The sequence below is a fragment of the Eubalaena glacialis genome, chromosome 1, assembly GCF_028564815.1.
Source record: "Eubalaena glacialis isolate mEubGla1 chromosome 1, mEubGla1.1.hap2.+ XY, whole genome shotgun sequence".
Lineage (NCBI taxonomy): Eukaryota > Metazoa > Chordata > Mammalia > Artiodactyla > Balaenidae > Eubalaena > Eubalaena glacialis.
This window is the reverse complement of record NC_083716.1, coordinates 178344042-178361991: the sequence shown is the minus strand read 5'-3', so window position 1 is coordinate 178361991 and position 17950 is coordinate 178344042. Positions and strand designations below refer to the sequence as shown.

Below are 17950 nucleotides of genomic sequence, written 5' to 3'. Positions count from 1 at the left end.
GTTACGGAAACCATGCTCAAGGTAGCTCAGGCACAAAAAGGGAAGCCCTGGCTCATAGAATCCATGAGTTGAATACCCAAGCTAAGTGGAAGTCGGGACACAGTGGCTACAGCTGTGTTCAAGGAGAGGGTGGGGCTTAGGTGGGGGCGGGGCTTAGGTGGGGGCTTTCCCTTGTTCACCTTCGCTTCTCCCCACCTGGGTCTCATTCTTCTCTCTCATTGCAGACAGATTTTCCATAAGTAATGCAAAACATGGCTCCCAGCAATTCTTAATTTTTATGTGATACGGCTCTAGCTTTTAAGGAAAAATTGCCTCTCTCAACAACCAAAACCCCAGGGAAGAGGGGTTAGTTAGTTCAGCTAGTTTTTTTGGCTACAAAGAACAGATAAATTCAAGCCATTAAAAAAAAAAAATCTCTAGTACCTAATGCACTCCACGTCACACAAACTGGTGCTCAATAAATATCTGTTAAATGAATGGAACAGGAAGGAAGGCAACAAGAAAGCAAAGGGAAAAGAACATATTAAACTAGAGTTTTGCTGTCCAACATGGTAGCCACATGCCAAATGTGGCAATTGAGCACTTGAAACATGATTAGTTCAATTTGAGATATGCACACCAGATTATAAAGACTTGGTACCAAAAAAAGAATGTAAAACATCTCATATCCCCACTCTTCAGGTAAGTGTTCACTAACCAGCACCCAATAGGGCCAAATAGGTTTTATTTGGATTCTATAAAGCTTCAGAAAACCGATTTATAAAATGAGTTACCAATATTTAAAATTCAGATTTCACAAAATTCTCATTTTAGGTTTCTCTTATAATACTGATTTTTTTTTCATCCCACATGTGCAATTATTTTATCCTTTTGTGCTATTTGTTTTTATAAGCTACCTTTTATTCTAATAGGCAAAGAATGATTTAATAAGTAGGCAGCTACATGCTCAGGCCCTGAAATTGTGGTGAGAAGGAGAGACACAGATGATTAAGCACCATCCTCCATCCTAGAGGAGCTTAGTGGGGAAACATAATAGGACAGGCAGAGGGCAATATTTCATTGCATAGTCTCAAATGTGTATAAAATGGTTTCAGTGATCATCTATCAGTTACATTCATAATTAAAACTGACTACCTGTAAATTTTATATATTTCTTTTACAGCATAATATAGTGCAAGGAGCTCAGACTCTGGAGTCTGACTGCCTATGTTCAAATCCCAGCAAATTGTGTGATCTTGAGCAAGTTCCTTAATCCCTCTATGATTCACTTTCCTCAAGTGTAAAATGAGGATAAAAATACTGATAGGGACAGAGTGATTAAATAGGGACAGAATGATTAAATAGTTAATCCCCCTAGGGGACTGCAAGTAAAGAAAAAAGTATGGGAGACCCCTGTAAGTTAATGATCACTCAAGAAGGCAGGTTTGCTTAGCAACAAAACCATGCAACAGAAGCATGAGACAAGCCCCAAAACAATAAAACAATAGTGAAATGAGACCCACATCCTGCCCAGTGAACTCAGTAAGTTAATGATTCTTAGGACACACTCTTCTGTGTGCATAAAAAACAAACATATAAGGAAAAGGTGACATTATACTGAAACTTGAGATGACTTACCATATTTTAGTATATATTACCACTTTTTGCTCATTTCCATTGCACCATGAGAGTCTCAGTTTGACCATGTAGGGATAAGAAAACTCTCCCACCCAATGTGGAGGAGGAACTGATGATGGAAGCATGATGTCCACTCAAGAATGAGGAAGAAGGGGGGCTCCCCCTCCCCCACTTTTCCTTTGATTATAAAACTGTAGCTCACTTAGTTCTGGGCACAGCACCCTCTTGCCTGCCCTCCTGTAAGCCTCACAGGCGTCCTGTTCTAATAAATCACTTCTTATCTATCACTTTGCCTCTCGCTAAATTCTTTCTTTGTGGAGACAAAGCACCAGAGCTCCTTGGAGCTCCCCCAAACGCCACCTAGTGGTTTCAATACTACCTGCCTTACAGAGTTACTGTGAGGGTTAATATAAGTAGCTAATAATAAATAACAGTAGCATCTATCTCCTACTACAATGATAATCACTCCAACTCTTCCTCTTCCTATTACTATTGTTATTATTACCTACAGCCTAGCAAGGACAGTGCGGAAGCTGAACCCTGGCTAAGGAAGTCCGTTCTAAGTGCACAATTGGGCCTGGCTTGGGCAATGAAGGGGGAGAAAATATTGAAGACTGAGCTCAAATGGTGGTGCTGAATGTGTGTGGTGGTGGGGTAGGAAGCTCTGGAATTCTGGAGTGGCGCAGTGGAATCCGACAAAGGTGTTGGAATTCAGCTCTGGTAAACTCTTAACACTTAAAGAGCAGTGCTACTGTTTTCCTGAGATTTAAAAAAACAAAACTTCAATTAGAAAAAAAAAATTAACAAGGTGGACTTGGTGATCATTGTACTTGGTTTTTAGGAGAATGAAATAAATCAAAAGACATTTTCAGTGTCTTTTTCAGATTTATTTTTAAAAAGCAACTTCCAGGGGTCTCTTGGGGGTAATAACAGATTCCTCCAATTCACCTATGCCCTCTGGGAAGTCAGACGATAAATTTATAGTGATGCTATGTGTTAACTAAAATGCTATAGGGGCACTGTGTAGTTTGAGTAGTCAAAAGACCCCAGGATCTTGATTTTAGAAATCTCAAGTCAATTTCGTTATCTCACAGAAGGCTGAGACTAGACCTTAGAAGTGATCCGCTGTCCAAGCCCCTCATTCTACAGAAGATGAAAACAAGGCCAGAGGAGGTTAAATGATTTGTTCAAATTCCACAGAAATTTTTTATGGCAACTCGGACTAGGGAGTAATGACGTGTTAACTACAGCCAGCTGAGTGCTCGCTCCTATTGGCCATTAAGAATTTTCAAAAAAAAAAAAGTAAGAAAAAAAAGGGGGGGTGCCTGCGGGCAGAGGGAAGTAGCCGGAAGCCCTTGGATGGAACGTGGCTATTTTCATTGTTTTTGGGGGGGGGAGGTGGAGGAGTTGGCGCGTGCGACTCGGCAGGTCAGAGAATGGTGGTGTAGACACGTCTGTCAAAACTGCCCAGTTATCACACCCACCCAGACACAAATATCCCTTCCTCAGTGCCCGACTGCAGCCAGAGGAGAAAGCCAATTACGAGCTGCACCTCCGGCCGCGCGGATCCTACCTCCTCGCACGCCGCCTCGGCTGCGTTGGAGCGCCAGAGCCTGAACCTGGAGTAGGCAGAGAAGTTTGCGGGCTCAGGCGCCGGGCTTGGGGGAGTCCGAGGTGAAGACTGGGTCAGGCTGCTCGCTGGGATGGGGAGAGGGCGACCGTGGTCGATGCGGCGCTTCTTACCCGCCTGTGGCCCTCTCACGCCGACTAGCTTTGAAGGGTTGACACAGAAAGCTAGCCCAGCTCCTGGTCGGCTCGGTGTTGGGAGCGAGGAGCCGTAGACGCCGCGTCGCCATGGAGACGAGACTGCGCGCGCCGGGGACTGGGAAGCTGCGGCGGGGCGAGGGGGAAGGGGCGGGGCGAGCCTGGGGCAGGGCTGAGGGGGCGGGGCAGGGCTGAGGGGCGGGGCAGGGCGGGGCAGGGCGGGGGCGGAGCATGATCCGGGAGTCTAGGAAGGTACGCCCCCAGTGACCCGTGTCCTGTAGAGGTCGGCGGTTGGAGTCCTATCGCGCAGAGAATTGACTGCATACACCGTCGGACACACTCATTTGAGAGTCCGCATGTGCACCAGTTACTCTGAGAAGGGCAGAATGGAGGGGGATTGGAATTTCGTTGTCCATACCTGATCTTATTCATGGCGGGGAGAGGGGAAAAGGCAGGGCGGCCTCGTTAGTGTTTTAAACCTAACCTATGGAGTAAAAGATGTCTTGAGTTGGGAGAGAGGGTTGTCCGTGGATGTGGATGAACCGATGTCCCCTGCAGGACTTGTTCCCCCAACCTTAGGTCGCCCTGAAAAGATTATGGGTTTCCTGGAGGGCTCTGGACGCGTTTCCCCACAGATCAGATTCAAATGATTAGAACCAGGGACCCTCCTCTCCCACTAGCGGGGGATATGAAATTGACATTGGCCAATGGAAGGTTTTACTGCTTAAATAAGTGGTTTGGTCACAGAAGAGGGTGGAAAGCATTTCTATTAGAAAATTCTAATTGTCCCTCAAGCTTGGCTTCTAGGAAGGAATTTGTTTTCTCCACTTTGGATGCAGGGAGTCACCAGGGTCGATTTGTTGCTAGGCAACGTGTTTTGAAGGAAGCCCATTTTCTGGAATCAAATCTGGATGCGAATTTCACTAAATAGCTATATGAGGTATAATCGCTATTTAACCTCTTAGGTGCCCTCTGGGAATATGTACTTTGGTAGATGGTTGTCAGATTCAAATGACATAAAGTATATAAAGTTCTGACATGTAGAGATGCTTAAAAAATGGTAAATTTTATAATTATATTTTAATAAAATGGAACCAGGTGGACCATTTCAGGAACCAAGAGTATACGGAGATTCTGTTATTTTAAAATTCTCCTGGGATTTCCCTGGTGGCGCAGTGGTTAAAGAATCTGTCTGGCAGGGCAGGGGACACGGGTTTGATCCCTGGTTGGGCAGCGGAGCAACTGCGCCCCTGCGCCAAAACTGCTGAGCCGGCGCACCTACAGCTGGAGCTCCGCAACAAGAGAAGCCACCGCAATGAGAGGCCCGTGCACCGCAACAAAGAGTAGCCCCCTGTCGCGGCAACTAGAGAAAGCCTGAGCGCAGCAGCGAAGACTCAACGCAGCCAAAAATGAAATAAAGTAAATAAATTAAAAAAAATTATCTTAATCATCTGTTCACATTCACTCTAAATCTCCTTGGAGCCCTGGATGGTAGGAAAGAGGCAAAGGGAAAAAGCCAGAATGGAAGTTTCAGCATGGACGTTTTTTAGAGCACTCAGTGAAATCCTTGACAAATACATCCCTAGCTTGATAAGGACATAGCAAACTACTACCTCATCTGTTATAGGAACACCCTTATTTCCTAAGTTTGACTGAAGACTTTTTGTTCAATAAAGGCCAAGGAAAATTCATTATATTTCTTGATCAATACCTTTTAAAACATTAGTTTTGATGAATTTGCTTACTGTTGATAAATGGGTAATGTCTGACTGGCTATTCCCATTGTCCTGCTCCAAGGAAATGTAAGAAACCCCCAAATCTAACTGATTAAACTTCCTCTTCACCCCTCTTTCCTGCAACAGAAGAACTCAAGCCCATATGTAGAATGCAGTGATTTCATTATTTATTTATTTATTTATTTAATTTATTTTTGGCTTTATTGGGTCTTCGTTGCTGTGCACGGGCTTTCTCTAGTTGCGGTGAGCAGGGGCTACTCTTCGTTGTGGTACGCGGGCTTCTCATTGCGGTGGCTTCTCTTGTTGCGGAGCACGGGCTCTAGGTTTGCAGGCTTCAGTAGTTGTGGCTCCCGGGCTCTAGAGCGCAGGCTCAGTAGTTGTGGCGCATGGGCTTAGTTGCTCCGCGGCATGTGGGATCTTCCTGGACCAGGGCTCGAACCCGTGTCTCCTGCATTGGCAGGCGGATTCTTAACCACTGCGCCACCAGGGAAGCCCTCATTATTTATTTATTGTTCCTGAAAGAAGGGACAAAAATAGTTTAATGACCTTGGAGAATAAAAGTATTTTCTCCACATGGAGAAGTGGTTAAACAGATATGGCTTCCATTTTGGACCAGGGTCTTCAAGTGCAAAGTGGGGATGATAACACTACTTGCTCAGAACATGAACTGAGAGAAAATAAGCCCCTGACACAGAGCCTGGCACATGACAATTGATCAGTAATGCTTAGCTATTATGATTACTTTTACCATAATATTATGTATGTGAATAAAAGTCTCCGCATCCAGAGTAGCTCGAAGGATTAAAGATCATTAGGTAAAGTGCCTGGCCCAGGGCCTATTTAAACCCATGTTGGTTATTTTATTTCTCTCTGATGAAAAAACATTACATTTCATCTTTGTATAACTTTAAAAATAATTCACCTGAAATATTTTTTTGTTTTTTAAAAATTTTGTATATACATGAGATGATGTTCACTAACTTGTTGTGGTAATCATTTCATGATGTATGTAAGTCAAATCATGATGCTGTACACCTTCAACTTATACAGTGCTGTATGTCAGTTATATCTCAATAAAACTGGAAGATTAAAAAAAGAAATTATGAGAGAAGGGGAGGTGTCCCTGCCCCTCAATATTCTGTGATTAGATGTCACCACTGGTGTATAATTTCTATCAGTTGTGGGCTTCTATGTCACTGTTCCTCAAACACTGAGTGAATTTGGCCAGTTCTGGGGCCCTAGACTTTTGGATGCTTTGGAGCATTACACCTGTAGGCAGAGGACTAAGCAGTGTGGACATAAGTGGTGTATTTTATAGTGAATAAAAGGATGGCAAGCTTAAAAAAAGAAAGAATTCACCTATCTCTATAACTTTTGTACAGAAGTTATTTTTGGTGTTATACTCAAGCGTAGAGCACAATTTAGCTCTGGCTGGTGCATTCAGGCCACTGAATAAATTACAAAAGTATGTATCTAGTAAGGGTTTATTCTAAAAAAGTGAAGGGGAAAAGCCAAACACACTTATAAAAATGTTGGGTCACCCCACAACAACTATCTTAAACTCACAATTTTAATGGTTAATTTTTTTTTATCACAGATCTAATTGTTAGCAGAGCATCATAAAGAATGTTTAACATTTAGTGTTTTTCTGATTATAAAAGTAGTACATGCTCATGACAGTTTGCAAGATGAAGAGAAACACAAAGAAAACAATAAAAACCACCTTAGTCAATAATTTTATTTTTCCTTCTAGCCTTTTTGTGTGCATGTATATATTTACTTTATAAAACTTGCATTAGATAGTGTACACGTTGTTAGCATCCCTCTTTGCTTAACATTCTCTCCAATGCCTTATTATGTCCCCAATGTCTTTAATAAGTCTTCAAAAACATTTTTAGTGGCCATACATTATATAGTATGTATAAACCACAATTTATCCATAATTTATTCAACCAGTCTCCAATTCGGAAATTTCCGACTCTTCTCCGGTAATTCCTTCTTTCAAGAATATTTATTGAGTGCTTATTTTATATTAGACACTATGCTAGGCATAAGATTTAAGTGTCGAACAGTAACTATAAAAATAAGGTTTTGATGACATCTTTGTAAATAAATCTTTAATGGCATCTTTCATTCTTGGACTGAATTCCTAGGATTATGAAAATATAACTTCAAAAAGCAATTTTCCAGCTTCAAAGGCAAACTTAAGGAATAAAATTCTGAACTGTAAAATATTAACTTTTTGGAAAATTACCAACAACAGAATTAATATTTATTTTGTGCAAAGTGTGAACTTACCCAGAAGATGCTTTCTCCTTAGTGTCTGTGAAACATCAAGGGTATTTGAAGTGTATTGACTTTGGCTTTTCCCTCTAATTCTTTGCAGGATTTGCAGGTTTTCTCAATAGTGTGAGATCGTTTGAAGTATATGTAAATTGCCCTGCTTCCTCCTCTCACAGTTAAAATGTTAACTATTTTATTTCCAGCTTTCCTCTTGTAAACATAAGGCTTTTCTACATTTCTTTCACTAACCTTCCTGTGTGAAACATTTTGTATCTTTACACTTTTTAACCTAAAGGCAGACTTCTTTTTTCTAAACCCAAGTTATAACATATACATTCTTATAAGACACTAGATTTAACATATTCTGTGGTTAATTTTGGCTAAGAAACATCATGTAAGTTAACCAATGTATTTAGGGAATTTCATAGTAGAGGTTATTAAAGGTAATAATCCCCCCCCAAACACACACACAGACACACACAGACACACAGACACACACAGACACACACACATCCTACTATTCTTTGACGATTAAATGTTCATATATAAGGTTGAACCCTATGAAATTGCCATTTGTGAATTAAAAATGGTCAACCAACTTCATATGGTTCTGTCTATATAAATATTTCATTAACTAGTTTATAATTTTTCAACTTTCTCCAAATAGTGAACTTCCTGATTACCATACTAAGGATACTAAGGATATCCTTTATTATTGTACAAGATTATGTTTGCTTTGACTTTCATAAATGTTGGAATCTAGTCAGGAGAGTGCCATAAAATGTTTGTTAATTATTGCAGAGACAGTAGAGGGAGCCTGGAGCCAAAACGTTGTTATTTTAGGTCTCGTGTAAATGATGATTGTCTTCCAATTCTTGATGTGTGGATGAGTTTAAATATTAGTATATATGTGAAATAGCAATCTTTTTTTCTTTAAAGGTCAGTTGTACTTAATCACTTCAATAAGATGGGAAGGGGAAGGTTGGCCACCAGTTCAGGCTAGACCCCATCAGGGTTCACAGTGGAACCAACCTGAACCCCACTGTTCTCTGCTCTTCCCTGAGTCATGCTGAAGACAGCATGTGGCCACACTGACAAATTTGTGCTCCACAGATTTCCCTCTTTCAACCCATAATGTGGATCACCCCATTTCCATGGGCATTATACCTGATTCTTCTTCGTCTTTTTTTTTTGTTTGTTTCAGTTTGGCCATGCAGCGAGGCATGCGGGATCTTAGTTCGCAGACCAGGGATAGAACCCGTGCCCGCTGCAGTGGAAGCACGGAGTACTAACCACTGGACCTCCAGGGAAGTCCCTCCTGATTCTTCTTTATTCCATCAGAACTTCCAAATATGTTATCATCTCCAATTGTGTGTCTTAATTTAAGGTGATTGTAGTTTAGTTGATTGTTTCCTCCAGACATATAAGGAGGCACTTTGATCCTGTCTTCAACTCACATCCTTCTGGGAAGGTTTGTAATAAATGACCAATCCTTTCACAGAGTGGGAAACTTCATTAGCCTTAATTAATAACATTGTCTCTTGCTGACCTCTCCTGGACCATCTTTATCCTCATTCCAATCTTTTGTTAATTCCACCCCCTACCCTGCTGTTACAAAAAGGTCCCCAAGGTAGTTGGTGGTGACACCACTCTTCTTCACTGTGGGTAGTCTACAGAGGGCTCCAAGTCCCTGAGGTAACATGAGTCCCTAAATCTAGAGGTAAGATGAATACCCTCTCTACTGTAAAAACCTTACAGGAATCCACAGAATTTAGATACAACCAATTTGCTGTGGCAGGGTTTCCTAACTGGTGTTAAAGGGAAATTCTTTTGATGTGTTAATAACATCCAGAGAAAAAAGTATTCTCTAGGAAAATAGTTTGTTTACCAGGGTGGGGATTTTTTGTTTTTTATTTTTGTTTTTTTGGTTTGTTTTTATTTTTGTTTTGCTTAATGTAGGGAGTCTCAGAGGAAGACTTTGTCAGTATAATATACTTTGTCAGTCTCTCAGAGGGAGATTTCAAATGTATAGCCTTTCTCAAATTTGTTTTACTAGGAAATTTCACTTCTTTTCTTAGCATCATTTGGGAATTCTTAGAATACTAGATACTTCCTTTGTGATTTGGAAGATAGCTCCCAGTGAGAAAAATGCCCTGTCTCTCCCCAACTCAATCAGGAGTCAGCTAACCTAAAATTCTAATGGAAAAAGCAAACAAATCTGGGAATTTTAACCAACTAGTTATAAGAGGAAGGGTGATATTGTAAAAACTAAATACAAGTAGAAGAATTTTTCATGAAAGCTGGAAAAGCGGATGTTGGAAAAAATAACCCGTTAGAGTGTAACCCTCTTTTTTTTTTAAACTACTTCTTTCCTCTCAATTAAAAAACAAGCTTAAGTCAAATAGCCTTAAAACAAACTAAAATAAATAAAAAACAAAACACTTGGCCCTTGAAAGTGCCCTCTTTCCCTCTCCTCTGTGCGAGTCTCCTTACCCATTGGCATCCATCTTCTAATTTTCAGTCACTGCCCAGCGTAGCTGAAACTGCTCTGGTAAACGGTGCCAGCTTCAATGGGGTGGGGGGGGGGGGACCTTCTGGTTCCTGCCTTACTAGAGCAGAGGCTGCATTTGACACAGTTACTTCTCACTCCTTTTTGAAACTTTAATCTTTTAGCTTTCATACACATCTTTCTCTCAGTTCTCCTAATTCATGGGCTTCTTTGTAGTGTTTTCTGCCAGTGTGGACCCTCTAAAAACCTTGGTGTGCCCCAAGATCCCACTCCACATCATCTCCCTGGGGATTCAGCCACACTAATGGCTCTATCACCCACGTGCTGACTAGCCTTAAACTTTCCACTGGGGGCTTCCCTGGTGGCGCAGTGGTTAAGAATCCGCCTGCCAATCCAGGGGACACAGGTTCGAACTCTGGTCCAGGAAGATCCCACATGCTGCGGAGCAACTAAGCCCGTGCACCACAACTACTGAGCCTGTGCTCTAGAGCCTCCGAGCCACAACTGCTGAGCCCGCATGCCACAACTACTGAAGCCCGCGCACCTAGAGCCCGTGCTCTGCAACAAGAGAAGCCACCGCAATGAGAAGCCCGCACACCACAACGAAGAGTAGCCCCCACTCACCGCAACTAGAGAAAGTCCGCGCGCAGCAACAAAGACCCAATGCAGCCAAAAATAAATTTAAAAAAAAAGAAAAAGAATCAACTCAAGGGCTACTTTAAACAAACAAACAAACTTTCCACTGGGCTTCAGGCTCATATAATCTAACTATGTGCTGGACAGACGCACTTAAATATCCCACAGGCATCTCAAATTCTGTCTAAACCTGAACTTATTAATTTTCCCTCTGTCCTAAATGTCACTGAGTCACCATGACCTTCCTGTCATTAAATCCAACAGGAATTTATCATTTCATCTTATTTGACTTTTTAGCCATATTTGACACTGTTAATACTCCCTTATTCACAAAACACCTCTTGGTTTCTGTGGGTCTATTCCTTGTTGCTGTGACACTATACCTTCCTGATTTTCATCCTATCTCTCTAGCTACCACTTTTTTTTCTTTTGCCCAGCTTTTGTTTCTCTACCTGAAATTTAAATATTAGAATTTCTTGACTCTTTCCTGGGCTCCTGCATCAGTGAGTGATCTATTGCTGCATAACCTCAAAATTTTGTGGCGTAAACCTAGCAGATATTTTATTTGTTCATGATTCTGTGGGTCAACAAATTGGGTCTGGCTTGGCTGAGGGGTTCTGCTGCTCTTGCCTGTGGTCACTCAGGCAGCAAAAGTCATCTAATAGCAAATTGAGGCCTGGCTGATCTAACATGAACTTATGAACATGTGCGGTGGTTAGTGATGGCTGCTGGTTGAACCTCCCTCTCATTGTCACTTATGCTTAAGAAGGCTCATCTAGGCTTCTTAACATGGCAGTCTCAAGGGCAAGAGTGGAAGCTGAAGGCGTCTTGATATCTAGGCTCTGATTCCCCCAACATTACTTTCCCTGTTTTCTATTGGTCCAAGCAAGTCACAACGCTGGTCCAGCTTTAAGAGATCTGGAGAAATAAAGTCTACCTCTTCATAGGAGACAAAATCATATTGTAAAGAGTCATGCAAACCAGGATGAGAGGAATATGTGGCCTTTTTTTTTTTTTACAGTATACTACAACCCCCTTCTTACTGTGTATTACAATCTTACTCTGTATTCATTTCCTAACAGAGCTCATACATTCATCTGGCTCATTACCCACGGATAACACCATCAACAACTCCCTAATATATGTGTCCTTCCAGACCTTACCTCTGAACGTGTATAGCATGTTCCTCCTTAACCTCTTCACTTGGATATATCAATAATACTTCAAGCTCATCAGCTCTAAAAATATAGTAATGATCTTCCTCCAGAAATGTTGTCCTACTTCAGTGTTTACTATCTTAGTGAGTATAACCATTAGCAAGAAGCCTGGACAAATACCTCTTTTTTATTTCCCATTTCTAGTCCATAACTGAGTTAAGTCATGTCATCCTGAATAACTCTCCACGCCATGTACTTTTCTCCATGTCTACTTCTACCACTTTAGACCAAACTACCAGCACCCCTTACTTGAATTACTGCAACATTCTCGTAAGGTCACTACAACCACTCTTGTCTCCTCCACCAAGTCTATTCTCCAAGAGCCGGTGTGATCTTTTAAAATGTGATTTGAGAACTTTTTGCTCAAGATGACAAACTACACATATATTTATCACCTCTTCCTGCCAACACCCTTATAAAGATCATATAAAAATAAAAAAGGTCTAAATCTACAGCAAAGAGAATGGGGGTAGACAGACTGGTCTTAGAGAGTATGATGAGGCAGGAGCTAAAGTCTATAGAAAAATGTACTGCTACAGAATCTAGTAGTGCATTGTGATTACATTTTCTTTCTAGAACGGTCTTTTTTTTTTTTTTCTTTCTTTCTGGTTTGTTTGTTTTTTTTCTGTTGTTCATTGTCTGCCTGTATCACATCTTTAAATTCTCAAAACTACATGCTTGGTTAAATCCACAACCCTGGTTAAATCCAGTTCTCTACCTTCTTCCTGCCTGTATCAGCTCAGCTGACTGTGGCTAATGGAAAACACACGGCTAGTTTCACTTTAAATTCATTATGGTTAACCACAAGGGGGTGGTCAATGCTGCCCTACCATCATGCCACATGCCACATGCCCATCTGCTCTCCCTCTCCTGCACCAGTGGTCTTCAAACTGTGGTTGCTTTCAAGAAGAGAATAGTAACGGGAATGGGCTCCTGGATGCTCAACATCTGTCTGGACTCTTTCCTAAAAAGTTTCTGCTTCTCCTCTCACTTTACAAAAGAAAGGCATACCTCTCACCCACCTTAAACCTCAGAGGTGGCCCCCATGCTGTACATGCCTCCTGGGCCAAGCCAAAGGGCAGTTATTTTTCATGATGGAGCAAGTTGTCATAAACATGTTGGACTGTCTGTCTTCCTCTGTTCTAAGTATATTTCAGTTAAAGGGAAACCAGCATTAGAAATAGGGTATTTTGGCCCACACTGATATGTTTTCAGTGTAATATATCATTGAGTGGGGTGGTGGAAGTGATGACAGGTTTTGTTGAAAGACCTAGTCTCCTCCACCCCTGGGACTATTGTCAAGATCCTAGAGCATTCTTGGGGGGAGTTCAGGAGAACAAAGAGGATTGGTGAAAAATACTGAATGCTAAAAATAGCTTTTAAGATGTATTTAGTATTGGCAAATCTTTTTAGCTATTCTCAGTATTCATCCTTAGGGCCATGCCATTAGCTAGAAAGAAAAGAATTTGAACAGCAAATCAGTGTAAGTTAATAACACTGATTCTTTACAGTGTAACTGGAATGATTTCTGGGACTACTAATTTTTAGTAGATGCATTAGATAAAAGCTACAGATAAAACTTTTATGTGATTTCCTTCAGATTGGGTGTACATTATTAAATAATGTAGTTAATACCTATTTTATTAAATCATATCATGAAATATTTATTTCAATTACAGTTAATCCTCATCTTCTAAAGTGTTAAATATTGTCTACCTCCTATTAAAATAATGGTTGCTAGATTCAAATTATTTTTTTCTAGCTGGCTATACATTTCAATTTTGTTAAACAAATAGAAAAATGTAATTATGATGTCTAATTAAATGAATGGAGTTGTTTCTAATTTTTATTTGAAATTTTAATTAAATTATTCTCAAAAACAGAATGTTAGAGATCAATATACACACATAAATATAAATGCTATTATTTAAATAAACAATAACAAGACCAGTTAGCAATGACAATTAGAAGTGATTAATAGTAGGAATAATTAAACAAATAATATGTAGAAAAATATAACAATATTTTAATAGTTCTCCTTTGATATAGCAACTTATTTTATCTTTTTAAAATACTCTATATTGGATATTTAAATTTTGTAGGCTATGTTATTGTATATTCTTAAGATCTATAAACGTATTTTAAAAGGAGAATATAAATACAAAGTACTAATTAAACAGATATTATCTGTATTTAATAAAAAAATAGCAATGACATGTTTTCTTCTGTTTCATGATGTAGTAGGTTATTTTATTTTTTATTTTTATTTGTTTATTTATTTTTATAAATTTATTTATTTATTTATTTATTTTTGGCTGTGTTGGGTCTTCGTTGCTGCGCACGGGCGTTTCTCTAGTTGTGTTGAGCGGGGGCTACTCTGCAGTGCGCGGGCTTCTCATTGCGGGGGCTTCTCTTGTTGTGGAGCACGGGCTCTAGGCACGCGGGCTTCAGTAGTTGCGGCGCACGGGCTTAGCTGCTCCGCGCCGTGTGGGATCTTCCCGGACCAGGGCTCGAACCCATGTCCCCTGCATTGGCAGGCAGATTCTTAACCACTGCACCACCAGGGAAGTCCTATAGTAGGTTATTTTCAATCTTTCTGTTTTCTTTTCCACTAATATTTCTATGAACTGCCTACAGCCTTTAAGACATCCATTTCTCCTTTTATGTAGTGGTAAAACTGAATACAGTCAAATGTAAATTTTTTTTGACTTGCAGCTCTCCTATTATCAAGTCCACATTATAGAAGTTTATAGACTGAATAGAACTTGCCAAGATTTACATTTGACTTTCTGCTGAATCTGCAGACAGATAAACTCCAGCTTTTATTTGGACAAGATATCAACAATATTTTGTTTTCTACAGTTTTGTTAAAATCTTCATAAAAATCAAGAGAATGATTTGAAACTCCATTTTCAAATTAAAATACCTAAGAGTGGGTAAACACTTTTTTGTTGCTGTTATTTGACTCATTTCTATATATTGTAGAAAGCATGATCATAGGTAAGATTTGACAGAATGAGCTCTGCACCATAAGGGGCTGTACTGGATTCAATAGTGTTCCCCCAGAAGTCACGTCCACCTGGAACCTGTGAATGTGACCTTATTTGGAAATAGGGTCAAATTAAAAGGAGGTCATACTGGAATAGGGTGGGCCCTCAATCCAATATGACTGGTGTTCTTGTAAGAAGGAAATTTGCCCACAGATACACATGAACACACACACACACACACACACACACACACACACACAGAGGGAAGATGGCCATGGGGAGATGGGGGCAGAAATTGGAGTGATGAACCTAGAAGCCAAGGAGTGCCAAGGAGTGCCAGAGCTGCCAGAAACTAGGAGAGAGGCACAAAACAGATACTTCCCTAGAACCTCAGAGGCAGCATGGCCCTGCTGACAGCTTGATTTTGGACTTCTAGTCTCCAGAACTGTGAGGATTAATTTTTTGCTTGTTTGTTTTAAACCACCTGGTTTGCACTACGTTGCTATGGCAGCCCTAGCAACTTAATACAGAGGCCGACGTACCTGTTCTCAAATTTCCCCACAGGACATTTTAGTTCCAACCTGTGAATCAGTATATGGTACTCTACTCGGTTCCACAGCGCCACAAAGGGAATGATACAATCATGCGTGTTGGTCGTGTGGTTAGCCCAAATTAATTCTGTGCTATTTTCAACTGAACATTGGTGTTTATTTGGGAGACCACAAAACCGTTTGATTAATTTAGAGGTATTTCCCTGTCTAATCCCAGACTTGTGAAATTCATTCTCCATATGTGTCTCCACAGTCTCCTCCTCTGCCATGTCCAATCCAAAATTATTTTCTGCATATTGTACAGCATTCTCTGGTTCGGCTCTTTTCCTCCCTAATCCAGCTCTATGTGTCCTTCCTTCTATCATTAAAACAACCCAGTCTGGGACTTCCCTGGTGGTCCAGTGTTAAGATTCCACAGGGGCGCTTCCACCACAGCGGCCCAGGTTCCACCCCTGGTCAGGAACTAGGATCCCACAGGCTGCACGGAATGGCCAAAATGTAAAAAACAAAAGCAAAAACGAACAAAAAAAAATCCATTTAGCCTCCTGTTTCAGTGATATCTGGGTCATGCCTGTGATATCACAGTAGTTCCCATCTTCATGATCTGAACTTTCAGAAAACATTGTCCCAATATTCACATTAAAAATTAACCTAGCACTATCTCTGCAATAGGAGAGTGGCTCCATTTTGATGTTTGACAACCAAGAGCTTTAGACCTTATCCCTTCATCTCCCCATCTGCCCTACATCTGGGCAAGCTGCTAAGAGAGCCTGAGCGCTCTCTCCTTTGGTGCTGGCGGGAGAGTCAAGCCACACAAGTCCCTACTCGTACTGGGAACCCTCACCCCCCCATCCCCTCTCCACAATAAAAACCCCAAGCCAGTAGGTCTCCTATCTCAGCTCTCTCAAGGCATTCTGGACCTGCTTGAGAGGGCTGCCCTGCCCTTCTCAGGGCCCTCAGTGGTGTAAATAATTAATCTTTCCATAGCCTCTTGGTGTGTGCATCAGTATCAACGTCTGAACCAAATTTGGGGGTGGGGATCTATCCTGATTATTCAAGGTGGCCTCTATAATCTTAATTCAAAGCACAACAGTTAATTCATAGGCCAGGTCAACCTTGGAATGTTAATGCCATGATCACACACACTTATGTTGCACACCTAACTCACATCACTGGAAATGAGGCAACAATGGGTGACCCATTATTGTGAACTGCAAATCGTGGTTGCCAACAGCAGTGGTGATGGGAAAAATCAGGGAGTGATGGTGACGACTGGACAGATAGTTCATGCTGTATCCGTTTGACACTAAAAACAGCCCTGCTTTCAGTCCTTATATTTTTGGCCACTGTATGGGTGTTGTACTATCCCTACTCCTCAATTCTTTACCCATCACCGAATCCCAGAACTTTTTGCATCCTTGGGAGGGGCTTCCCAGGACACAAGACTTTCAGTGCTAAAACTGGGATTATTACAATGAGAGACCTTAAACAAGCACTGTTTGGTTAACCCCCATCGAATTCCTGGCCAACAGAAACCATGAGACATGATAATTAATTCTTGTTTTTTTAAGCCACTAAGTTTTGTGGTGATTTGTTATGCAGTAATAGAGAACTGAAACAGCAACTCAAACGCCTAAGTTGGGTCCCTGATCTTTTCCCTCAAACCTATTCTTCCCAGTCTTCCCTTCTACTTATGTGACAGCTCCTTTCTTCCAGTTGCTTAGTTCAAAACCTTTACAGTCATTCTTGGCTCCATTTTTTCCCTCTCACATCCAACTATTCACTAATCATGTTGGTTCTACCTTCAAAATATATCCAGATTCTGAGCACTTCTCCTATCCTTCACTGCTACAACCCTACTTCAAGCCACTGTCATCTCTTGCTTAGATTATTTCAATTATCTCCTAACTAGTTTCCCTGCTTCCTCCCTTGCCCCCTTCAGTCTCTTTCCAACACAATATCCAGAGTGGTCCTGTTAAAATGTACATTAAATTGTGTCACTCCATTGCTCAAAACTCTCTCAAGGTTTCCCATCTCTCCTATAATAAAAGTCAAAGTCCTTGCTATGACTTACACAGTCCTACACTATCTGCTCCCCATTACTTCCTTCTTTGTTCCTCTCTAAGTCTCCCTCTTGGTCAGTCTGCTCCAGCCACACGAGCTCCCTTGCTCTTGTTTGAACACAATAAACACATTCATGTCTTAGGGCTATTGTACTTTCTGTCCCCTTTGCCTAGAATGCTGTTCCCTTTGACTAGAATGCTGTTCCCTTTGCCTAGATGGTTGTTTGTTTTGCTCCGTTGCTTGCTGGAGGCTACCTTCTCAGTGAGGCCTTCCCTGCTCAGAACACCTAAAATTGCAACCCTCAGCCTGAGTTTTCCTATTCTCCTTCCTTGCTTTACTTTCTTCGCAGTACTTTTCATTATCTGTCATACCATACATTCTATATACTTACCTTGTTAATTGTTTGTCTCCTCCACTGAAATGAAAGTTCTGAGAGGGCAAGGATTTGTCTGTTTTGTTCATTGTGTTATCCCTAGAGCCTAGAGAACAGTGCCTGAGACACAGCAAACTCTCAAGAAACTTATTGTTCAATGAACAGTCATCATAGTATATGCACTGTATATACTATACATAGTATATACAT

At 41.0% G+C, this 17950-nt stretch overlaps 1 protein-coding gene across 3 annotated transcripts in view; it reads right to left on the bottom strand.

Annotated features, from left to right (window-relative positions):
* The window catches only part of ERICH2 (glutamate rich 2), a 30619-nt gene extending 27101 nt beyond the window's left edge, over positions 1-3518 (bottom strand). For all 3 annotated transcript variants that reach the window (XM_061201726.1, XM_061201736.1, XM_061201746.1), the window contains exon 1: positions 3191-3518. The gene's annotated coding sequence lies outside the window, so the exon portion shown is untranslated. The remainder of the gene's footprint in view (positions 1-3190) is intronic.
* Positions 3519-17950: the final 14432 nt, after the last annotated feature.